At 39.1% G+C, this 23,657-nt stretch overlaps 1 protein-coding gene and 1 long non-coding RNA gene across 4 annotated transcripts in view; one reads left to right on the top strand and one right to left on the bottom strand.

Annotated features, from left to right (window-relative positions):
• The window catches only part of cadm1b (cell adhesion molecule 1b), a 160,334-nt gene that overhangs the window by 11,616 nt on the left and 125,061 nt on the right, over positions 1–23,657 (top strand). The window lies entirely within an intron of this gene.
• LOC112842106 (uncharacterized) lies at positions 18,121–22,657 on the bottom strand. The gene is made up of 2 exons (XR_003213744.1): positions 21,449–22,657; positions 18,121–21,296 (listed from the first exon to the last, which is right to left on the bottom strand). It is a non-coding gene; the product is annotated as an uncharacterized LOC112842106 (long non-coding RNA).

Raw genomic sequence — 23,657 nt, 5'->3', positions numbered from 1 at the left:
AGTGGCACCTATTCATACTTTTTAGTGGCAGTTCTTGAAAAGAAGGACCTTTGTCTTTGTGGATGGCTTTGTAGCTTACAACCAGAACTCCATACTTTAGCAAGGTGAAGAAACAACAAAGTCTGCTTCTCACTAAAGTAATATTTGATTTTCATGTTGTTTTGTGTAATCAGGTCTCATCTAGTTTTGAAACACTGTGAATTTAATTGGTCATTGTGAAATTTATGCCCTCTCTAAACCCGTTTCAATTGGTTTTCCATTCTTCAGAGAGGGAGAAGACATGCCAGTACTCATTAGTGGGGAGCTACTGTTTACAAAAAGGTTCGACACCTCTCTTGCGCTTAATTTGCCTTTATTTTTAACTGCGTTAATGATCTAGTTTTTGGACAAAGCAGTAACTAGTAAAATATGTGGACATTGTAGCACACTGTGTGAACCTGTGTGTGCAGAAACTGAAGTTTAGTCTGTCTGTCATCTTGTCTATCAGTCATATTATGATTTTGTTTTTCCTTGTAAGCATCAGCGTTGCTCCCTCTCTTGTGAGAGCTATCAGTCATTTCAATGGTTGCTCGGTAGCTGTGTGCACTGTACGGAAATGCTTTTTCCTTCCTTCCTGTGAACTCTGGGCTCTGTTTTCATCCGGGTGCGTGCCACAAAAGTTTGCTGTCTTATTTTCTGATGGCACAGGGGTTCACAGGATCATTATTTGTGAGCCGTAAACAGAATCATTACGGGAATTGTCACTTTGAGCTGCCACAAACACTTCCATTCCCAGTTTGGCAATGGTGACTTAGCTGCTTGTAGACAGAACCAAATCTAACTAAATGTTCCTTAACTATAAATCAAGTGAAAAATCTAAACTACAAAAAATAAACTGCATTTTTGTTGTTCACTATGATTTGGTTTATATTATGTTAAATTGCATATTTAATTCATGTTGGAAATTTGGGATTTTAACATCGCCTGTGGCACTTTATTTTGCTAGCTGCATTTTTTTCACTTGCACATCCTTACATGATAAATTTCCTCTTGGGAGAACCTCCTCTGAACTCACTAGCATTGCCAAATTGTACATCACTATGGGGAGAGGAATGCTTTTAAAGAGATGAGAGGAGCTCATGTGATTGACCCTGATTGTTATCAGCTGCTAACGCGCTCACTGATAATGCATGATAATAGCTTATGTCTAATTCAGTCCTGTTTTTATGTGCTAGCCTGCCCATTTCAGAAATGCAACACGAAAAATGCCATTGATCTCAAAATTTCAGAGCTGAAATCACTAAAACTGTTTACAATTTGAGAGAAAATTCTGTGTTCGTGTCAGACTCGGCTCATGAAAGAAGCTGTTTAATAAATATGTTTTCATCAGCATTCAGAAACCCATAACAAACGTAGTGTTTACAGGTTCACTAGACCAGGAGTGCACAATTAATTTCCCCAAGGGACTACATGACAAACTGGGACTGTTGTGGAGGGCCACACCAATAAGCTTAAAAAGGACCAAATTAATAATGATGAGAACTGAAGTTAGGGTACTCCTACAATAGACCGTCCTCCATTGCTCTGTTGTCCATTGAAAAGGCAGTAATTTCTTGCAACCAGTAGCCTACTGTTAGCAAGCATTATGGCTAAGGTTAGCTAGCTAGCTGTAACTTAGCTCTACTTTAAGGTGGTGATGATTGGCACAGTAACTAGAAGTATACTTTTAAAACTGTGAAATTATTTCATTAAAAACAGAATTCAGCTTGTGTATCAAGCTTTACATGCAGTATAACTCATTTGAAGTTATACCATGCCAACCATGTGATGTTAACTTGTCCGTTACTTTCTACAGCTATAGTGATAATGTACAGTCAAGTGATAACGCAGCAGTCCTACAGGTCTGGAGGGTTTATTCCTGTCTGTTTGGTGAGTGCTTTCTGGAGGTTGTTGGTAGTTGCTGGGAAATTGATTGCTGAAGCCCCAGTCACACAGAACTTTAGACCTGGCAAACATTTTGGGGAAAAAATGTATGTTTTCCAAACCTTCTTGCAATTGATTTGGCTGCTAGTAGGTTGCCGCATTCACTCGTACTTTAGGTGGAACATGCTGTCTTCTCTACAGACATTTAGCAGGTACTCTCCGACGGGTAGCGAAACTGTTAAAAGTGTGATACAAACTAGAAATGGAGACCATTCGCTTTAGGAGTAAAAGTTTGAAACATGTCATTTGCAGTGCTAAAGCACATCTATTACTTTGAAAGGGAATGTTCTTCAGTTCTAATTTGCGTTGCATTTTTTCAAGTTGTGTCAAGTGTCTTGCCTGCAAAGATCAGTTGATCTTGGCAGTTTGCTAGTGACCTAAGGGTTCATAAGAAAGTTTATCTTGGATCACCTTCTTTGTGAATGACTGTCCAATCAATCGGGACTACATATTTTTTCAAATACAACATCTGGGTGTATCATGTCCAATATGACGGAAGACTCCCAAGCAATGTGCATATGAAACCACATGAGAAATATTCATTGATTATACTACTTCCACTTGATATGCAATTTAGCTACCTGCCCAGCAGTTGCTTTAGCAAATATATATTATAGTTTTAAAGTTTAATTTAATTTTCATAACATGTAAAATTGCAAAATCAATTACTTTTGAGGTTTTGTTTTTTAAGTTCAACTCTTTAAAAAAAAAAAAACATCAACAGAATGCATCTCAGAAAAGAATATGAACAAAATATGAACAAAATATTTTTACAGCCTCTTTCTGTGGTCAAAACTTACCAAATGAAAAGTTTTGTGTTGTCAGCGTAAATCAAACTTAGCTCTGTACAGAAAACCACTAAGGAAGGCAGAGTTGCTCCAGTCTAAAAACAGATATCAATAAATGTAAACAGTACTGGCCTAGGGATGTCATTAAAAAGAATAGCATGTCTAGACCTCATAAAGCGAAAACATATTGTTATTTCGAAGCAGCAGGAGTTATTGCCTGTGAGCACTAAGATGACATCCATCAATTTAGGGTTTTATTGGAAAATGTAGATAGGCTGCTTGGGAGATGTAAATGATTTACTTAGCATAAAGTTTTGCTTGAACAGGCAGGGAGATAGTGTAGTTAGCGAGGGCAGGGAAGTATGCGTGTGACAAAAGCGGTATTGAAGCAAAAGCTGATTTCCCCAACCCTGAGAGAATCACGATCTGTGCATGAATAAATAGGCTGGACCTGCACAACATGGATTATTCTGGTTCAAATATCAGTAGACTTAAGGGTTGTCAAATGGCATACATGTGTAATAGGATTGTTGTACATGATTTCATTTTGTCACTTGTACCCAAATGTCATATCTTCTAAGGTTTATGCTGATTGTTTCTCACTGTTTTGCGCAAATGAGTTTTTCTTTCCTTCTGCCTTTTTATATCGTACGTTCAGGCCAATTTAACAGAACCTCTTCACATTTAAAACTCTTTCCTTTGAATTTCTAATGATATGATGGCAAATGAAAACCCTTCCTGTAATGAAGACAGTTTATACAATAGATGTCAGAGCACAGGCAAATCACTATTAACTTCATTACTGCCTGTCAGTGGAATACGCCAATACGTGGTGTGACAACAACCTGAATAAATTTAATTAACATAGAAAAAAAGAAAAGATTGTAGATTCGGCACATAAAAGTTTGTAAAACTCCACTCTGTGTTTTCGAAATGCTAGAGCTTCAAAGTCAGAGCATTTGCATTCAGTTGTGTATCACTTCGACATGTTGGCCTCATCTTTCAGTAAATCTCAAATCTACATTTATTCAAATGTGCTCAGCGCGGTGAAGGTTGACACTGCATAATCCATCAAAATGTTCCATTTGAGGAGAGGGGCTGGAATTATTTGAATCATCAGAAAGCAGCCTTGCTTGAGGTGAAGCAGCAGATATTAGGGTAGAAAGAGCTGAAATTTTTAACCCCTCGGAACAACAGCTTTTAAATTCTATTTAGATAAAAGACATGAAAGCATTCCTTTTTCTCAAATCGCGTCTCTCTCTCTTTTGTAATACTACTTGATGAAAATGCATTAAATGTGGTGACACAGGCCTGGAGATTGCTTGGTGATTTCCTGGCAGCAGTGTTGAGGCAAGATGGCTACCTATGCATTATGAAACTGGATTATAATATTACTTATTTTCTAGAATATTTTTGCTGTCAGCACATCACTTTTGTAAAAACAAAAGAAGAACTGGATCTGAGAAGCCAACATCTCCTTGTTTTCCAAGTTTCTAAGCAGTGGATATATCAAGGTACCATCTAAGGCAGTGTTTCCCAACTGTTTAGAGCCACGCACATGTTTCACATTAGAAAAATCACACGGTCACACTTTTTTGCTTTCTCCTGACCACTAGTCATGTTAGGGCCTGACTATTATGTAATTTATTCTTCGTCTTCTTCTGTTTTACTGGCAGTTGGCAACCCATTTAATTAGAGCAGGTGGTTGTACTGCCCTCTAGTGGAAGACAATGTAATCTTCCACAGCACACCTGATCATTTCTCACGGCACACCTATGTGCCACAGCACAGTGGTTGGGAAACACTGATCTAAGGAGACAACCACAAGCACATGATTTATGTCTGAGATTTGAACAGCGTCACTAATAATACTGGTTGGTTATATAGAACCCAACCCAGGCTCAAACCCACCTATTATCAGCATGAACGTCATACAGCCACCTGTGGTGGAGCTGCAATTTGATGTTCAGAGTGTCGCTTCTGGCGGAGATGTGGATGCTGGTCTGTCAGGTGGTCCGGCGGTGTTCTGGTCTGCTTTCCCAGTGGTTTTCAGGGCAGGCTGTGGGATGTAGAGGTGCTGGGGCTGTTGTGCACACTTGTTGTGTTGTGGACTGCTTCTAGTGGTGTGATCGGTCTTGGTTGATTGGTTTCTAATCCTGATGGTGAGTGTTTGGCACATGGAGCTCCTGGGCTTGTTTTCTGAGATTGGTATGCCTGGTTTGGAAGATAAGCTCACGAAAAGCATTTTTAAAATTCATTTAAAACTATAAAATCTCTTAAAGGTACATCCAAATGTGAAACTGTCCCCAAGAGCCAGCAGCAAAACCTTGAAAAAGCTCTACAAGGGACTGATTGGATTGAAGTGATTACAGATGGGGGCATAGACAGCGGGTGTGATTTATTTCTTGTAAAAATTAATGAAGTGTTTCATTAGAAGGATGAATCAAAATAAAAGAAAAGGGAATACTCTGCCCTGGCTAAATGATGAATGCAGGAAATTGATGAAAGATGGGGACAGATTGCTTAAAAATGGTCTTATTGTATACCAACAAAAATTCTGGAGAAAGTAATAGACCATATGATAGGCAAAACAAATGTTTTTATTCAGATAATTTAAGGGACAAAGGAGAATGGGGAAAAACTGACAAGAACTACTAAAACTATTCTGAAGACAAAAATAAAAGATATAGAATTCAGAATTAGTAATTCATTAACGAAAAGGCCAACCGCTATAGCTAAGATAGCAGAGTTACTGACTAATAAACTAAACCGTGGCTGCAGCACTTTACATCCAATTTACATCTAATCCAATTTCGATTCTTTATATAGTACAGCATTTAACAAAAAAAGCTAAATGTTTACTGCATATAAACACTCGCATGGTTACTGTAAAGAAAGCATTTAACACTGTCAGTCATCTGCTCCTTTTATTGAAATGGACACTTTTTAATTTTTCTAGAAGTTGTTCTATCATTGGTCATCAAATCATATTTATCTCATAGGAAGTAATGATGGTACGCCTTAATGATCTATGCAATATGTGACAAAATGTTAATATTCAAATTAGTGCTGTCAGCATTAATCTTGTTAAAATGACGTTAACGCCATAACCGCATTAATGCGTAAAATCTCCGTTAGCAAGTTAACGCAGAGCGAGACTAACCCTGACAGCACTAATTCAAATATATGCAGATGATGTAATAATCTTTACACATGGAAAAGACACTAAAGAAGTATCTCTGATTCTTAAAAACCTATTGAATCATGTCCAGAAATTACATACTAAATCATTTCACTTTTTTAAAAGACATTAAAATAATATGTATGATAGAAAAAACTGAGCTGTATGTTGCCTCATAGGTCAACAAACTGTGTTTGTTCTGAATATCTTAATATTTAAAGTGGCATTAAAAGAGTGCTTTACTTATCCCATATTTAAGGCACATCTCAGCAATGACTGGCAACCAGGTCTGTGACCACTATAGCCCCTTTTCCATTTGTACCAACTCTGGTCGACTTGCCACGGCTCACTACGACTCGACTCGGATTGGATCGACTGATTTTCCGTCACAACTGAGTACCACCTAATGTGTGTAACCGTTGTTATAGCAACGAGGCAGAGCGTCCCATAATGTAATTAGTATGCGTCACGAACACTAAAACAAAGGTGAATGTTGAAACAACGATATACATGCTGTTCGGTCCGTGTCTTTTTCTCAGACTCGGGGACCACAGTGTTGTTTTTTGTTGCCATTTCCCTCATTGTCGGGCTTAAAAAATGGTGATTTTGATATTCATTGAGAGATGCTTTCATGACTCATCGAGTGCCGCCACTAACCAGCCAATTGGTGGCATGCAGTCTGACGACGTCACATTTTAGTACCTGCTCGGATCTCTTGGAACCATTTTAGTATCTGGTACCAGCTACTAATACCTAATGGAAACCCCTGAAAACTGTGGCGAACCGTGGGGATTGGATCCGAGTAGGTACTAATGGAAAAGGGGCTTTTTAACCAATTTCTGTATAATTTTCACTGTTTGCAAACAGTTCAACATGTTACCTCCAAACCATGCGTGACAGCGGGAATCCTCTTGCAAGACTGTGGACCAGGCTCTTTGCGACTGATTTCACTTGACGATAGCCTGCAACATCCAGCAACGATTCAGGGAACACACACTTTTTCCTAGCGACTAGAGGTTGTCAAAGGGTTGCTGACTGGACTGTGTGACAGGAACAGCCATAGCCTTGGGCATTATGTTTTAGAGTCATCCATATTTCTCTGGACCTCCCTCTAGTGCACAGTACCTCTAGAACATTGAGGAAAATACTGTCAGATATTTACTTGGATTCAAGGGTGAACTTACTACAGTGGCTTGCAAAAGTATTCGGCCCCCTTGAACTTTTCCACATTTTGTCACATTACAGCCACAAACACGAATCAATTTTATTGGAATTCCACGTGAAAGACCAACACAAAGTGGTGTACACGTGAGAAGTGGAATGAAAATCATACATGATTCCAAACATTTTTTACAAATAAATAACTGAAAAGTGGGGTGTGCGTAATTATTCAGCCCCCTGAGTCAATACTTTGTAGAACCACCTTTTGCTGCAGTTACAGCTGCCAGTCTTTTAGGGTATGTCTCTACCAGCTTTGCACATCTACAGACTGAAATCTTTGCCCATTCTTCTTTGCAAAACAGCTCCAGCTCAGTCAGGTTAGATGGACAGCGTTTGTGAACAGCAGTTTTCAGATCTTGCCACAGATTCTCGATTGGATTTAGATCTGGACTTTGACTGGGCCATTCTAACACATGGATATGTTTTGTTTTAAACCATTCCATTGTTGCCCTGGCTTTATGTTTAGGGTCGTTGTCCTGCTGGAGGGTGAACCTCCGCCCCAGTCTCAAGTCTTTTGCAGACACCAAGAGGTTTTCTTCCAAGATTGCCCTGTATTTGGCTCCATCCATCTTTCCATCAACTCTGACCAGCTTCCCTGTCCCTGCTGAAGAGAAGCACCCCCAGAGCATGATGCTGCCACCACCATATTTGACAGTGGGGATGGTGTGTTCAGAGTGATGTGCAGTGTTAGTTTTCCGCCACACATAGCGTTTTGCATTTTAGCCAAAAAGTTCCATTTTGGTCTCATCTGACCAGAGGACCTTCTTCCACATGTTTGCTGTGTCCCCCACATGGCTTGTGGCAAACTGCAAACGAGACTTCTTATGGTTTTCTTTTAACAATGGCTTTCTTCTTGCCACTCTTCCATAAAGGCCAACTTTGTGCAGTGCACGACTAATAGTTGTCCTATGGACAGATTCCCCCACCTGAGCTGTAGATCTCTGCAGCTCGTCCAGAGTCACCATGGGCCTCTTGGCTGCATTTCTGATCAGCGCTCTCCTTGTTCGGCCTGTGAGTTTAGGTGGACGGCCTTGTCTTGGTAGGTTTACAGTTGTGCCACACTCCTTCCATTTCTGGATGATGGCTTGAACAGTGCTCCGTGGGATGTTCAAGGCTTGGGAAATCTTTTTGTAGCCTAAGCCTGCTTTAAATTTCTCAATAAATTTATCCCTGACCTGTCTGGTGTGTTCTTTGGACTTCATGGTGTTGTTGCTCCCAATATTCTCTTAGACAACCTCTGAGGCCGTCACAGGGCAGTTGTGGAGCTGTTTTGCAAAGAAGAGTGGGCAAGGATTTCAGTCTGTAGATGTGCAAAGCTGGTAGAGACATACCCTAAAAGACTGGCAGCTGGAATTGCAGCAAAAGGTGGTTCTACAAAGTATTGACTCAGGGGGCTGAATAATTACGCACACCCCACTTTGCAGTTATTTATTTGTAAAAAATGTTTGAAATCATGTATGATTTTCGTTCCACTTCTCACGTGTACACCACTTTGTGTTGGTCTTTCACGTGGAATTCCAATAACATTGATTCATGTTTGTGGCTTTAATGTGACAAAATGTGGAAAAGTTCAAGGGGGCCGAATACTTTTGCAAGCCACTGTATAATCTGCTGGTAAATAAGGTCACTCTGACCTCACAAATCTGTTTTTAGTCAAGTCAAGAATTCAGGTGCTAATTTAGACAAAATTGGCAAATGTTTTATAAGATATTTAGGCAAAGTGATGATTGTATTTTTATCCAATAGTTCCACAGCTCACTTCACAGGGTTCTGCAAAAACTCTTCTGTACATTTTCTAACAGCAGAATGGGAGATATTTGGTTGGATATTTAATTTATGACACTTTTTGAATCTTTTCAAACTCCATCCATCCATCAAAGCAAAGACACGATAAACCATGGAAAGGTGGCCTAACACAAAGCAGATAGGGAAACCACACGCTCTCACATCCCCACATACAGCCAATTTAGATTCATCAATTAACCTAACATGCATGTCTTTGAACTGTGGGAGGAAACTCACACAGTCACGAGGCGACAGTGCTAAACACCGCACCACAGTGCCCTCCCCTACTCAAAGGTTAGGTTTGACCTACAGTTGAACCTTTTTAACTAAGCTTATGTTTTAGATTACTATTTTGGTCCTTTTATTGTACATTATTATAGCAAATGATACAGCGCTGCAGCTTTCAAATCTAATAAACCTTAAAAATTAAAAATTAAACAATCTCTTGTAACTGTCTGCGGCACATTAAAAAACCTGCATAGCTTTACTTTAGTTGGAAACTGATCTTAATGTCCCCATAAAAGTATCTTCTTCCCCTTTACTGACTCTTCTGATTGCTTTCATGTGTACTATTTGAGTTTTACAATCAATTACAGACATGGTTTAAATTCCATTTTGGCCATAAAGAGTAAAAATTATGCCCATGTCCATTCTTCATTTGTTGCAGCGGAAAAGTGGAAAGGAGATGAATGCTGAAGAGAATAAAGAAGTTGTGTTTCCATTGCTATCTGTTCCGTGACTTCAGTCAAGGTTGTGGTTCAGGGCAATGTATTAAATGATGCTCACATTCATGCACATCTTCACTTTGTATGTGTGTGTGTGTGTATGTGTGCGTGTGTGTGTGGTGAGAGCTGGGAATGTATTTTTTCATCCCTGTGTCCAATTTCAAGGTTGGAGTGTGTGTTCAGGGACACACGTGGAAAAAATGAATTAAACAGCATTTTGCTGTGCTTCACTTAAGGTCAAAACCATACCCTTAATATCAGTCACAGTTTTGTAGTGCCTTATAGATCAAAATGTAATTCTGTTGATTAAATGCAACTTCAGAAGCCTTCACACAGATGTAATTACCGATCTTCAACAGTTTGTCACAAGATTCTTTTAGTGCAACCTTGTATTTTCATTCATATTATCATCTGACACAAAGGCATCCTCACAGACTTGATGAAATTGATACATTTCTTTTACTTTATACACATATATATGTTATAAGTATAAAGCAGAATTATTTTTGACATGTGTTGCTTAAGCTCGCATAAGAAGATTGATACCACTTTTATATTTCCGTGATAATAATAGGTGGAACCGCATCTGTACAGGAAGTGCAGCCTGGAGATGGTAGCATTTGTCACACGCTAAAAACCAAAAGTCTTTGAAAAGTTACTTGAGTTATTTATTCAAACAGCAAACATCACTCTTGCAGAATAAAGATTTATTTGTTGTCTCTTTGACACGATTATTCGGTGATTAGTGGCACAGGTAGAAAACTTTGCGTGGATGACACATTGAGCCCATGGCTGATGAACTGTTGAATGACAGTTGGCTTACCCTCAGGGGAGCACCTGTCTTTCAAAATACATTGTAAGTGTAAGTGTCATTATTAGCAAAATGCTGTCACCTTGTGCTTATGTACCGTGTAAAGTTTGAAATGATGTATTCATAGTAAACAAACTATTAGTGTGATGGGTGACATGTTTTGTCCGGTGATTATGCATAATTGTGTTTAATGATTTTCTAGGCACACAAGCATGTCAGACAAACCTACTGCATGTTTGTTTTTGTCTCCAGCCATCGCTCTTTGTGTTGTCTAGGTCACTTTGGAATATTCATAACCTCTTGTGTCATCAACACCCACGCAATTTGCAGAAAAACGTCTCACTCTTGACTCCGAGGCCGCGTATTGCCAATCCAGGCCAGTGTGGCCATCAGGCATCCACGATGGCATAATTGTGGAGTATAAAACATATCGCAATGACATATCAGTCAGCGGAGATATGCAAAGACCTACTTGGTTTATCCTTACTCTTGTCATAATGGCCTGAAAAATGGAGGTTTGTTTTCTGCTGGATCATAATTATGTTTGGTATTTATGAGGCCCATCAAGCCTTCAGTCTGGAGGAGCTGCGTTTGAAGGTGACTCTCAGACACATCGCATCTAACTGCGGACACATTGAAACAAGGCTCTCAGACAAGCTGTCTCCTCTCACCGAGCCTTTTAAATCATCATCACTCTATCCAGCTGTATGATGGTTCACATGATATATCACCTGTTAGAGCAGCAGCGCGCGCACCACCGGCAGACAGTGACAATGAGTCTGGCAGCGAGCCTTTGCTCGTTTGTTGCTTCTGTTTCCTGTTATTAAGCTATTGCTTCCATGCTGGTGAGTTAAGCGTCACTTAAACTGCCAGTTGAGTTTAAGGTTGGTTTTTTCTTTTCTTTTTTTTTTTGCCCTTGAAACTTGTTTCAGTGATGTGGCCAGTTGAATTTTTCATGGCTTCAATCGGCTTGCAACAGCTTGTTAAACTCAGGAATCTAACACGACTGTGATGCTGCTGCCCGTCCGCACGTCATTCTGATAAAGCTCAAGCTGTCGGCACATTTACACAGTCTGAGTAAACTCTCTATTGTTCATAGTTAGGAAACCATTTTTGTGTGTGTGTGTGTGTATGTGAGTGTGGAGTTTTGTCAATTAAAGCTGCTGTTCTGATTGTGATAATAATGCACTCACAAGCTTAATTGCTGACATAATGACACTGCTAGACAGGCAGGATTCAAAGGAAAACTAGGTGGATTTTTTGTCTTTTGTTGATGGTGACAGTGGAGAGATAAAAGGAAATAAGGGTGAAAGAGGGAGAGAGGACTGGTGTGCACCAAAAGTTGTTGGAATTTTACAATCAGGACTTCTAAACAGCCAGGACAGTAGAAAGGGCAAATCCACCATCTGGTTCAAGGCCTTTCTGTGATATATTCCCCCCCCTGTCTGCGTGGGTTCTCTCCGAGTACTCCGGCTTCCTCCGTCAGTCCAAAGGAATGCAACTTATGGGTTAGGTTAACTGCTGATTCTAAATAGGTGGGAATGTGAGTGCGAATGGCTGGTTGTCCCTCTGTGACGAGCTGTCCAGGGCGTACCCCACCTCTGAATGGGATAAGTGTTAAGTAGATGTAAATAAATTAGCTCAGTATAATATAATACAATATCCCCCAAACACATGAGGTATCAGTGGAATGCCCAGTATCTCCTCTATTTAGTACATCAGAACTGAGTAAGGTAGCTCAAATAAGTGAAAAGGTATCCAGATGTTTTATTATGTTTTACTCTTTTCTGTTAAAAAATGTTTCTGATCTATCTGCAATTAAAACATTTTTAAAATTTCTTCTTTCAGAACCACAAAATAACAACTTTACTGCAATTAAAAATAGGAGTTTTAAAGTTAGTCTATAAGGAAAACCCATCTCATTCATTGGCGATTGGATTCTATCAACAAGATTTGTCTCTGTAACCTAATTTAACATATTTATTACTATTAATTAGTCTAAGAAATGCAGAGAATTGATTTTGTTCAACAGCTACATTTTTTACACAAATATTTAAAAGATGTATTAATTAGCAGTTTGAATGAACCCCTAACAAATTCTTGCTACCTCTCTGTGAGGTAGGTTTTTTTTTCTTTTTGGAAATTACAGAGCCCTTTCATTAGGCAAATGATATTGATTATTTGCGATTTTTTTTGTCATTGTAATTATGTCGTCAGTGTGAAAAGGGCGAGCCACAGACAAGGGAGGAAAAATATTAAAACACTTAATAAAACCAAATGGTTTTTACTGACAGTAACAAAACATGGAATATTGCAGACTTTATACTTTGAGTTGATATCACATTTAAGCTGCTTATGTGAACATTTGTCATTTTGACAATCAATAAAACTGTGGAATAACCCAAGTAGCAGAATCCTCATTTCTGCTTGAAATAGTCTGACTTTAAATCACAATCAAAAAAAAAAAAAAAAAAGTCTTGTTGCCAGCTTCTAACTGCGGGAAGAGAAATTACGTTTTCACTACTAACTGTGGATCTCAGTAGTAACACTGAGGAAGTGTGTGATGCCAATTATTTTTTTTGTTAAAGACAACAAATTTTTTCTCATACGTAGAGTGTGAATTAAACCAGGTGGGACTGCAGGAATCTCAGTCCATGGTGCTTTTTTGCCGCTCCTCATTACTCTTCCTTTTTTTTCCTCTAACCTCTTTTCTTTGTTTCTTTCTTCACTCCTCTTTGTGTGACACAGCCACTTATTACAGTTAGAGGGCAGGTGTTTCTGGCCTCAGCTGGACATTATCCTGGCCCAGATTGTCCTTGGACCCCCATGTCTGTCTTATGACCTCGACTGAGGCAGCCACATATATCATCGGCTATTCTTAAAGCTACCCATACCATTGATTAATCCGCTTTGGTCTGATTTAGAGATAATCAAAGGCAACGCATCAAAGCATTTTATGGAAATAATGACTCACTCATTAGCCATATGTTTGACAAGTACGCCCTCTTGGCATTGGGAACCTCTCTATAAATCATAAACACAGATCTGACAAAAGGAGATGATGAAATATATATTCTGACTGAGAATCATCGAGATTGTATTATTGATGGATTACAGAGCAAGCTGTCATAAAGTAGCCCAGTCTTTACTTGATGTATGACTGCCGAGAATATATTTTGGGTCATCTTTGCTGCCACCATATTTCTTCACAGAACATGTTGCAGTCATCATTATCAGTCTGACCTGCTCGGGGAATTTTTCTCCCCATCCAAACACCCAGATGTCATCACATACAGCTTGTTATAACTGAAGCAATCTAAACAAATGATCTCACTGGCCACCTAAACATGTTTTCCTCCACATAATATGAAGCTGATACCCTCCCTTGCCCCTCCAAACCAGCCACCCACTCTCTGTCTCCTGTCTTCCTGGGCAATCTCCCCAGGCTGTGAGGACAAGACAGGACAGGAGAGGATAAATTACAGCCACAGAGCCCCGGCTCCCTCTCATGCTTTCATTTGCACCAGCAATTAATCAGCCATCACTGGAGAGCTCTTGCATGTCAGACTGAGGATTTTATTAGGGATGTCCTTTATGGGCCTTAATGAGACTTATGTCTTCCTTGAGTATTTCATTTGCTGCACATAGCATGGCTGCTTGTAACCTTGAGGTGAGGGTTTTTTTGTTTTTTTTCTAAAACAGTAAAGCTTGGCAGGGCTTTGTTACTCACCTCTTCCTGATCTTGACTTGATTTACGCTTTCATCCGCTGCCTCCCTCACTATTACAAATCCTCTTGTCTTACAGTTATCTAATTTTAGATACAATTAGGCCTGATTTGTTTTGTTTATTCTGACATCCTTCCTGCTCGCTCTGTTTTTGAAATACAGCACTAAGTGCATCATTGAAAATGTGACAAATTGCCTTTCATTCTGTGAAACGCAGGTAGACAGTACAGCAGCTCGATAACTGCTCTAAGTTGATTAAAATAAAAATGTCTGGGCTTCGCACTTTATTATTATTATAACAGCTACATAAAACACACTTTTCCGGGCTCTTGGAAAAACGTGACGTCACATACTTTCATGCGCCAATCAGGATTTAGCAAACTACATATGAAGAGAGGGTTGTTGGGTTGTTTCCTCACATTACTGGACCGCTGCACAAAGCCTGATCCAATCGCACCCACACAGTCCTTATGACAGATCAGCTGAAGTTTTAATTAACAAGTAATGATGAATAAGTTTTTGTGTTGCTTTTTTTGGCACAGCAGTGAGTTTGACACGAAACAGAAGGGAAAAGAAACGTGCAATAACTGAGTAGTGTGCTGCTAAGGTGCTCTTAAAGCATGTGCTTAAAGCATCACTTTAATCATTTTAAAAAAATTCAGTTCAGCTATTTGTTTCAGGGACAAAAACATTGGATTTACAAAAAAATAAATTCAGTGTGATCTTCGAAAAACTCGTTAAACATGTACTGTGGGAGTATATAACCTCTTCCAACCATCTGGATTAAAAATATTCCATCTGTGAAAGAATAACTACAGTTTATTTTCTTACCAAGGTAAAACATTCAGCGCAATAAGGGGCAAGTTCAGCTTCATAATTTCAATTTTCAAAGAGCTTAATAACCTGTGTTAGGACAAAGAGACAGGACAGAACTTGCTATTTAATATGCATCATCCTACAATAACATGTCCCACTGCACAATAATGTACACTAACAGAGAATTATCTAGATGTACACACACGCACGCACACAATGTGCCAATGTGCCATGCACGCTGACTGCATATATTTATCAGTTTCATTATTGTGTTAATGTTCATATTTCTATTTGAATATTAACATTATTAAGATTATTGTTTACTGTTCAGATATTCGGACAAATTATGTTCTCTTGCTTCGGCAGTTCTTGAAACACTAATAAAAATAATGGCACAAAAAATATATTATTTCTGAAATTCCAAGGTCAGTTGATCTGTTTTCCTAAATTGTCCATTAGATTGGGTGAGGGAAGGTGTACGCATTGGATAGGTCCATTGTAGAGCTAACACAGAGATGTTGTTGATGGGAACTTTCACACCTACAGACAATTTGGAACCTTTAATTAACATAAGATTTCTTTGGATTTTGTGAGGAGTTCCCTGACAGAACCAATGCAGACACAGAACACTACCACACCTGCCTGCCAAGTTTGAACTAGAAAACCTTCTTATGGTGAGGTGCAACCTCAGAGTTCCACTTTTCTATAATAACTAGCAAAATTTGATGTGTTTTTCAAAAATAGCATTTGATATTTGGCTTCTAAACAGTTTAATACTCAAGCTCACGCATGGCTGTAACCAGCTACCAGGATACAGAGGTTTGGTTTTCAGTAATTATTTTTTCAAAACAAGACAGAAAAAATGGTCACAAATCAAGATTTGATTCTTCAGATGGCTTTTACTTTGAAAAGACTTTACAAAGTTAATCACACGTACTACAGCCCATCTAATTAGGTTGTGCTGTGTTGTGAAGGGGGTCAAGCTGACGTTTGACAGTAAGTGTCTTTTTCAATATTTTGTTGTTTTACTTCACTTTTAAATGATACACATATTCCATATTTCAACCAATATGTCGGCCATTATTAGCCATTTGCCGTCATATCGGAATCAGCATTTATAATCGCCGATATATTTAAAAAAGAAAAGAAGAGATGGGAGATACAGCCTTCAAAAATGTTCTTAGTATTGATGTTACATAATTTGTCCACCAGCTTCCTTGTTACAGGCAGGTAGCGATTTGTACGTTGTACATTATTTTGTAGATGACTTTTGGTCGCTATCAGACATTCCAGGCTCCAGTTGCCTGGGTAACTAATTATTTACCATCCTACCATATGTTAATCAACAGTATTCTTCACTCTCATTGGTAGTCCATCCAATATCTTGCCTTGGAATTGAGAAAGGATGAATTCAGGACCCGCCTACTTCACGTCACCATTGGTTATTTCGACAAAGTCGCTGAATGTCATCGCCTTTCTACAGCCTCTGCTTCCCTTATGTTCTGCTAGTTACTTCCTGTGTGAATGTGACTTTAAGCCGCTTGTACATATATTTGCTTGATATCTGAGAGTTGATCAGTAGTAGACATTGCAATCTCTGTTTGCCTTGGTACCTTGTTTTTACCACCCCATTATATCTTCGCTTCTATTGGTAGTCAAGCTTTGATCATGAGATTAGTATAACTTTGTATCCACTTGCATTCCAAAGGTTATTTCAATACAAATTTACAGGTTGGCAGATTTCAGTGACAGTGATAATCTAGATAATATAGTCCTAGCTGATTCACATCTGTTAATGTTAGCAGAAAAATACAGCAGAAGAGGATTGTGTTTGTGTTTTGATTGTAGGGTCTTTACCTCACAATATAAAGCACTTGAGATGACTGTTTTTGTGTTTTCGCCCTATATGAAGTTGAAGTTGAATTGAACTGAAGCCTAGCTTACTCGTAACAAAATTGTTTAAATAAAGATAATAATTAAAACTCCCATCTCAATGTATATTTCGGACTGCGTGAGTAGGTTTGTGTGGCTGCTCCTTCTTGCTCAATTACTCGCTGCAGTATTTTTTCAGTCTCTTTTTGGACAAAGGCGTTGCATTAACTAAGCTTTTTTTTCTCCAGTCCAAGGCATTCATGTGTCACCAGTTTGAAGCTCTCAGAATGAAACAGTGGGAGTTGGAAATGTATGGCTTGTATTAGCAGTTGCTTAATAAAATATAGAAGTAAAGAAATGAGCAAAACAATGAGTTCAAGCAGTGGATTGTTTTCCTTTGTGTTGCTTATCCGTATGAAGGCAATTTGACTCCACCGATTGAAAAAGTACCATCAAAGAGATAATGAATACAAATTTATCAAACGGCCATTATGGAAAAATATGATGAACATAAAAGACTATAAAAAGGATTGTACGTTAAGAAAAGTGAGAAGAATATTTTCATTTATTTACCTCTGTATGTGTGTGTGTGTGTGCGAGTAACAGGCAGAATACTTTCTTTTTTCATCCAGATGGTTATCAAAGACTCTTACCTTCAGAACAGCAGTTATTCAAAGCATCGTTTGAATGAAGATTTCAGAGATTGCTGCACAATAAGATGCCTATGCATGACTCATATGTTCTGATAACTGGTGCTAGTGTCAGTGTGGCTGAAGGACACAACCAGAGCCGCCAGTGGAACAAATTAAACATCAGTTAAATCAGAGCTAACACAATGGCCACTGTATATGTCTATTTGTATGTAGAGAAAATGCAAGCAAAGGACTTTGTCCTCTGGTTTTCTTTGTTTTTTGTTTTTTTTTTCCTGGGAGCCTGACTGCACTATTTTGTGTGTGCCTAAACAGAAACCGGCTACAATCACTGTGAATACACTCGGAGTGGGCGTCACCCAGTTAACCCGTAACCACAGAGTCAGGCAGTAGGAGGATATGGAGGCCATCTGGAAGCATTTTTACAGTATGGTGTGGCACTTTGCCCATGTGTGCTACAGGAGGGGTCGTATGACGGTCATGAAAGAGAGAGTCTCTGGAATCCTCCAAGGACACTCACATGAATATTCTCAGCCCAATTTTCTGGGTCAGACCTAAGCTCAAGTGAAAGTACATGACCTGATCACATCTGTCACCAGGTTGTGGAGCGTGAATTATCAAACTGTATGACCTTTAAAAACTTAAATGATATCTTAGGAATTCTTCAAGCAGCTTTTGTGAGTGTGTGATGAGACCCTATGACGACAGAGGCCGTTTAAAATTACAGTGCCTGGCTGCCCTTCTTTTTTCTTCCTCAGAAACGCCATATGTTAATAAGTAGGACATTTTACTGGGCTGCTAGAAAGTTTGGAAATGGTTTGAGGAACTGAACTAAAACTGGGAACTGAATATCATTATTACATTAATAAAATGTGTAATCATTATGCTCCATAACATAAAAGCTTTTCAGTTCTCTTTTTTACCCACTTATTTCAATGTTGTATATTTTTATGTCTTTTTCAAGCTTTTCCACTTAATTATTATTGAGTATTCACAGCTATAGTAAAAAGTAAGCGACTTGGACTGTAGCTTACAAGGTAAAATAAAGCTGGTTGTTGGAGCTGGTGTAGCCTGTACGTGTAATTGATGTACTATTCAGGACATTAAAGCAAATGTAAGCTCTGCTGAGCATTCGTCAAGTAATATTATTTTCATATTTTCTCTCATTCTTCCTCTAAAAGTGTTCCAGTGGTTGATCAATCTGGATGAGACAGGAAGTGAGTAGTAATAACACAAAATTCACTATTTATTATAATGTACAAAGTTAATAAAAGTGAATAAAATCCGTTTTGTTATTTATGTGTAATACTGTGTCATTTACAGAGCATTTCTACCATCATTATTGCCACTCTGGAAACAAGATTAGTACTGTACATCAGGAAAAAAAATTCCAAGCAGAGCTTCCCATTTCCATTATATGGAAATTATGAGGGAAAACCAAAAATCAATTTTACATGGGAAAAACACAATAAAGAAAATGGACACTGCGCAGCTCTATGGGGAAGTACATAATCGTGACTCCCACATGGTGAATTTATATCATCTTCCTCCACAATCGCTTTGCATAATGCATCTTTGATAATTTTCCAATAAATAATAATATAACACAAGTGCGTTTTTACTTTTGACACAAAAGATACAGTTTGCTGATAATATTTCCACACTTTTAAGTAAATGATCAAAATCATCCAGATTTAATTTGTTAAAGCTGGTTTATTTCTTTCCTCATTGCAAATGCAATTAAAATGAGATGAAGATGATGCCCTTGAGGCCAGGTGTGTACAGTCAGTGCTTAGCAGTCCATTCAGACGATATCAATTAGAATATTGTATTGAAAAAGACACGTTTTGGCACAAACTTGCGCTCAGAGTAGTCTGTTTCTCGCCATGTTCCCTGTTTGACAGCCAGGTGGTTCAGCCTTTAGTGCACAGCAGCTTCAGTTAATTAAGGTTACCCATTTGGATCTTGTCAGTGGTTAATTTGCAGATGAAAAAGAGGAAACTTTTTCCCGCTTCAGCAGCCTAAGCATTGTTTTTGTCTTCTCTAACAGCTCGGCCCCGTCAAGTTGAACACAACTGAACAGTGCACGCAAGCCAGTGTTCAGAGGCACAGATAAGGTTTACTCTGAGAACTGCTGGAAATCAATACTGAACCTAGACAAGCTGTTTAATGTACTTTGATAATGTTTGACAGAGGCTTATCTGGCTTTCAGTTTGTGCATGGTATGAGGAAATTACTGGCCAAAGCTTTTCATTTCTGGAGAAATGTTGCAAATATTAGATGAGGTAACTGAGCTTTATTCTTAAGCAAAAATGCCAAACGTTGCCTCTTCTCATAAGTTGGAATTTGACACTTTTCTTTTGCTTAAAGTTAAACTGAATATACACTCACTGGCCACTTTATTGGGTATACTTGTTAGGGCTGCCACCTTTTGCCTTGTGGCATAGATACAACAAGGTGTTGAAAACATTCTGGTGCTCTGTTGAATTGAGATCTGGTGACTGTGGAGGCCATTTGAGTACACTGAACTCGCTGTCATGTTCAAGAAACCAGTTTGAGATGATGTGAGCTTTGGGACCTGTTGGAAGCAGCCATCAAAAGTTGGGGTCATAAAGGGATGGACACGGTTAGCAAGCAGGTTGTGGCATTTAAACAATGCTTAGTTCTTGCAAAGGGGCCCAAAGTGGCCCAAGAAAACAACCCCCAGACCATCACATCATTGTACCAGCATAAATTGTTGAAATAAGACCGGATGGATCCACGCTTTCATGTTATCTATGCCAAATTGCTGTTGTGTAGCAGAACCAAGAATAATCATACCAGGAAGTGTTTTAAAATTTTGGTGAGCCAGTGCAAATTGTGGACTCTGTTTCCAGTTTTAGCTGGAAGGAGTGATGCCCATTGTGGTCTTCTGTTGCTGTGGCCTGTCTGCTTAAAGATTCACCTTGTTGTTCATTCAGAAATGCTCTTCTGCACACCTTGGTTGTAACAAGGGGCTATTTGAGTTACTGTTGCCTGCTGTTGCCTCCATGTGAGCGGCTGATTAGACATTTGCACTGAAGAGCAGTTGAACAGGTATACCCAATAAAGTGGCTGGTGATTTGTATTTTTGAATTGTTGGCAAACATGATGTACACTTTGATTGACTCTATTAGGCGGTTTATCTGGATGTATCGATTCCTGCTAGTTCTCAAAAATAAGGCTGTTATTGTATTGTATATGATATGGATGTATTAACATGTGTTAAATAAATTGTTTTTTAAAGAGTTTAATATATTTAAAGATGCCTGTTTGTTCTGTTTTCTTCCTCTCAGGGGCATTACCTCTTCTCACATAGAAAACAATTGACATTCTCTACATGAGTCTGAGACCACAGAATATGATAGAACCACATCTTTTCAGCCCTCTATATTGCACCGTAGAATGGGAGAATAACTTTAGGAAGATTTTATTTCCCCACGCAGGCCTCGTATTCTTTGATATTCACTGTTATGAGCCACTTAAAGAATATCCTTACACCTGGAGATTCTTCACACATCTCATCCTACAACCACTTTATTTCACAATTAATTATCTGTGGAGAAGTGCCACATTTCTGCTGCGCTTTTGTAGGAAAGGAATCACAAAAATGTAAATACTTACACTGGATGTGTCGAAAGAGCGTTGCAGCGACGGGAGGGAGGCGAAGCGGCCGAAAATCAAGCGATGGTTCTCAGACTTTTGCAGTACTGCGAGCTCTTTCGCCTGTCTTGAAGAAATCTGGGAGAAAATGAGGTGCAACCTTTTTTGCATTTTAAACAAATTAATTTGTAGTTTGAGGTGTGACAGTGGTAAGAAGCACTAGTGGAGGAGCAGAATAATCAAATGACTCCCTCTGTGGGATTTAATAAACCAGAAAGTGCTAATTTCACCTTTGATTGCGTGCGGTATTTAATGCCTAAAGAAAGCATATCTAACTTCTCATCATGTGCCCAGCGTTCCAACTGTTCTGTGCTGCGTGCGTTACACCGAGCTGTGCCCTTGGCAGCGGAGTACAAAGATCGACTGAGGAGAACAACACGGTGACCCATCATGTGTGGACATTGATCTTTAATAAATAAAGACAGGAAGTGCCTGCAAATATTTATCTTGTAGATACAGAAAACACCAAAGCTCTTAAATCTTTCATGTTTAAGTGATAAACCGGGGGGTGAATATTGATATTCCCGTCACAAAGTACACCTGCGGAGCCTCAATTATTGCCTGTAGCTTGTACGGAGAACAAAATAAAGACACCCGTCACACTTTTCACACTCAGAGGTGGCATCTTAAATGGAAATCTTAAATATTATATGACAAAGCAGCAAATTCTCACAAACTGGAACCAGCTGTGTAAGTAGACTGAATGATGGAAATGAATTATACGTTATTCCCCTAATCATTACAGCTCTCCTTTCAACTCTGCCCTTCCCATTAAGTTCAGCAGCCGATAGTCCCACTGCTAGGCTGATCATTAAACACGCAGAAAAGAGCGGCATTAGGCGCACGAGCCTACATGCAGAATTTATTTACATGATCAAGATTTTTATATTCGCAGCTCAAAAAACTGTTTATGCCATCACTCAGCTTGTAAAAAGGAATTTACATCCTAACTAACAGAGGCATTCACATAAAACTGAACCTCGCGGTGCCTTACAAGATTCGGGGGGCAAATAAAGGAGGCAGACTGAGTGACTTTTCAGCACAGCCACCCACCAGCTGCCGGAACATAAATAGCAATGTATCATTATGGCTGCGCTGAGGGAAAACACCCTGTGTTTTAGTTCTTTGCGGAGGTCATGTGGCAGTCGGTGGGTTTGTTCATGCAGCTCTCGCTTAGAAAAACAGTCTAAATTAGGCCTTTATGATACAGCCACGTAGATCTTCTGAAGCTTATGATGGCAGTTATGGAGATTTTTGTTTTTACTTATTCTCTTTTTACTTTAAGGGGAGCAGAGATCTCAGTGACATTGATTGCACTGGCTCTGGGAGCTGATGGAAGTGACCCTGAAATAAATTAGATTTGTCTACTTCTTATTTATGTCCCATAAATATCACTCTGGAGATTTTTTTTTTTTGGTCTAAATGAGGTGATGGAGAGAAGAAAAAAAAAGATCAATGAATCTTTCTGTTTTGTTGCACACACTCTGCTGCAGGTTTGTCTGGAATGAGCTCTGTGGCAGATGACTCGGTGGTGTGCCCCCACATGATGCAATACGCCGCAAGTCCATATTTCTTTGAACTCGGGCTTTCATGGTAGTCTACCAAAGATTTCTTTTTTGTTATTGTTTTCTTGCCTTTCGTCTGTTCTGAAATTTATCATTCATTACACATAAAAATAAAAGCTACAAATGCATTATTTTGCCAGAGTCTCGCTGTAACTTTCCTGGTTAGAGTTTGTATTAGATTTGATTGTCAGATAGGATTAAGCTGGGTGAGTTGCAGCGTAATGCAGAGAATTGTAATGCCTTCAGAAACCATGCGGTGCATGTTTGTTGTTGGGGTTTTTTTGTTATCTGCCTTTTCGCGCTTTAATCTAGGCAACAAAGTGTTGAACTCTAATGATGAAATTTGACAGTGCACTGAGAGGAGATTGCCTGTATGGCGTTTAGGGGATAACAAGTTGTTCTTGTCGAAAGAGAAACTCCACCACATGTGAATGAACGCGTGAAATGACTGATTTCATTTGTAAGGATCGCTCTTATTCACTTCATCGTATCTCGAGCACCGTTGATCATCCCTAGGTCGGTTTTTCTTACCGCATTTTTTGGGGGGCTCGTGTATTTTTGACATAGAAATATTTGGCTGTCATGTTCACTGACAGTGCTGATGAATTCTTGGAATGACTTCCATAAAGTGGCCTGTTTTCCCCGAGTGAGAGGAACTGTTAAATATGCATGGCTGAAAAATAAATGAAGCCGCCTTCTAAGGAAATGTTGATACTCGAGAGGGACTTCTGTATGATTTACAAGTCTGTTTTATTTGGTAGTTTCAAATTTGACGAAAGAGGCGTGGAGATTCAGGTTCGTGGGGATTGACTTTCACAAAATGGAAGAAGCAGCTTTTGTCATTCTGGTCACTTCTCAACTCACATTGGATGAT

Source organism: Oreochromis niloticus, linkage group LG14 (assembly GCF_001858045.2).
Source record: "Oreochromis niloticus isolate F11D_XX linkage group LG14, O_niloticus_UMD_NMBU, whole genome shotgun sequence".
Taxonomy (NCBI): domain Eukaryota; kingdom Metazoa; phylum Chordata; class Actinopteri; order Cichliformes; family Cichlidae; genus Oreochromis; species Oreochromis niloticus.
This window is presented reverse-complemented; position numbering and strand designations above follow the sequence as displayed.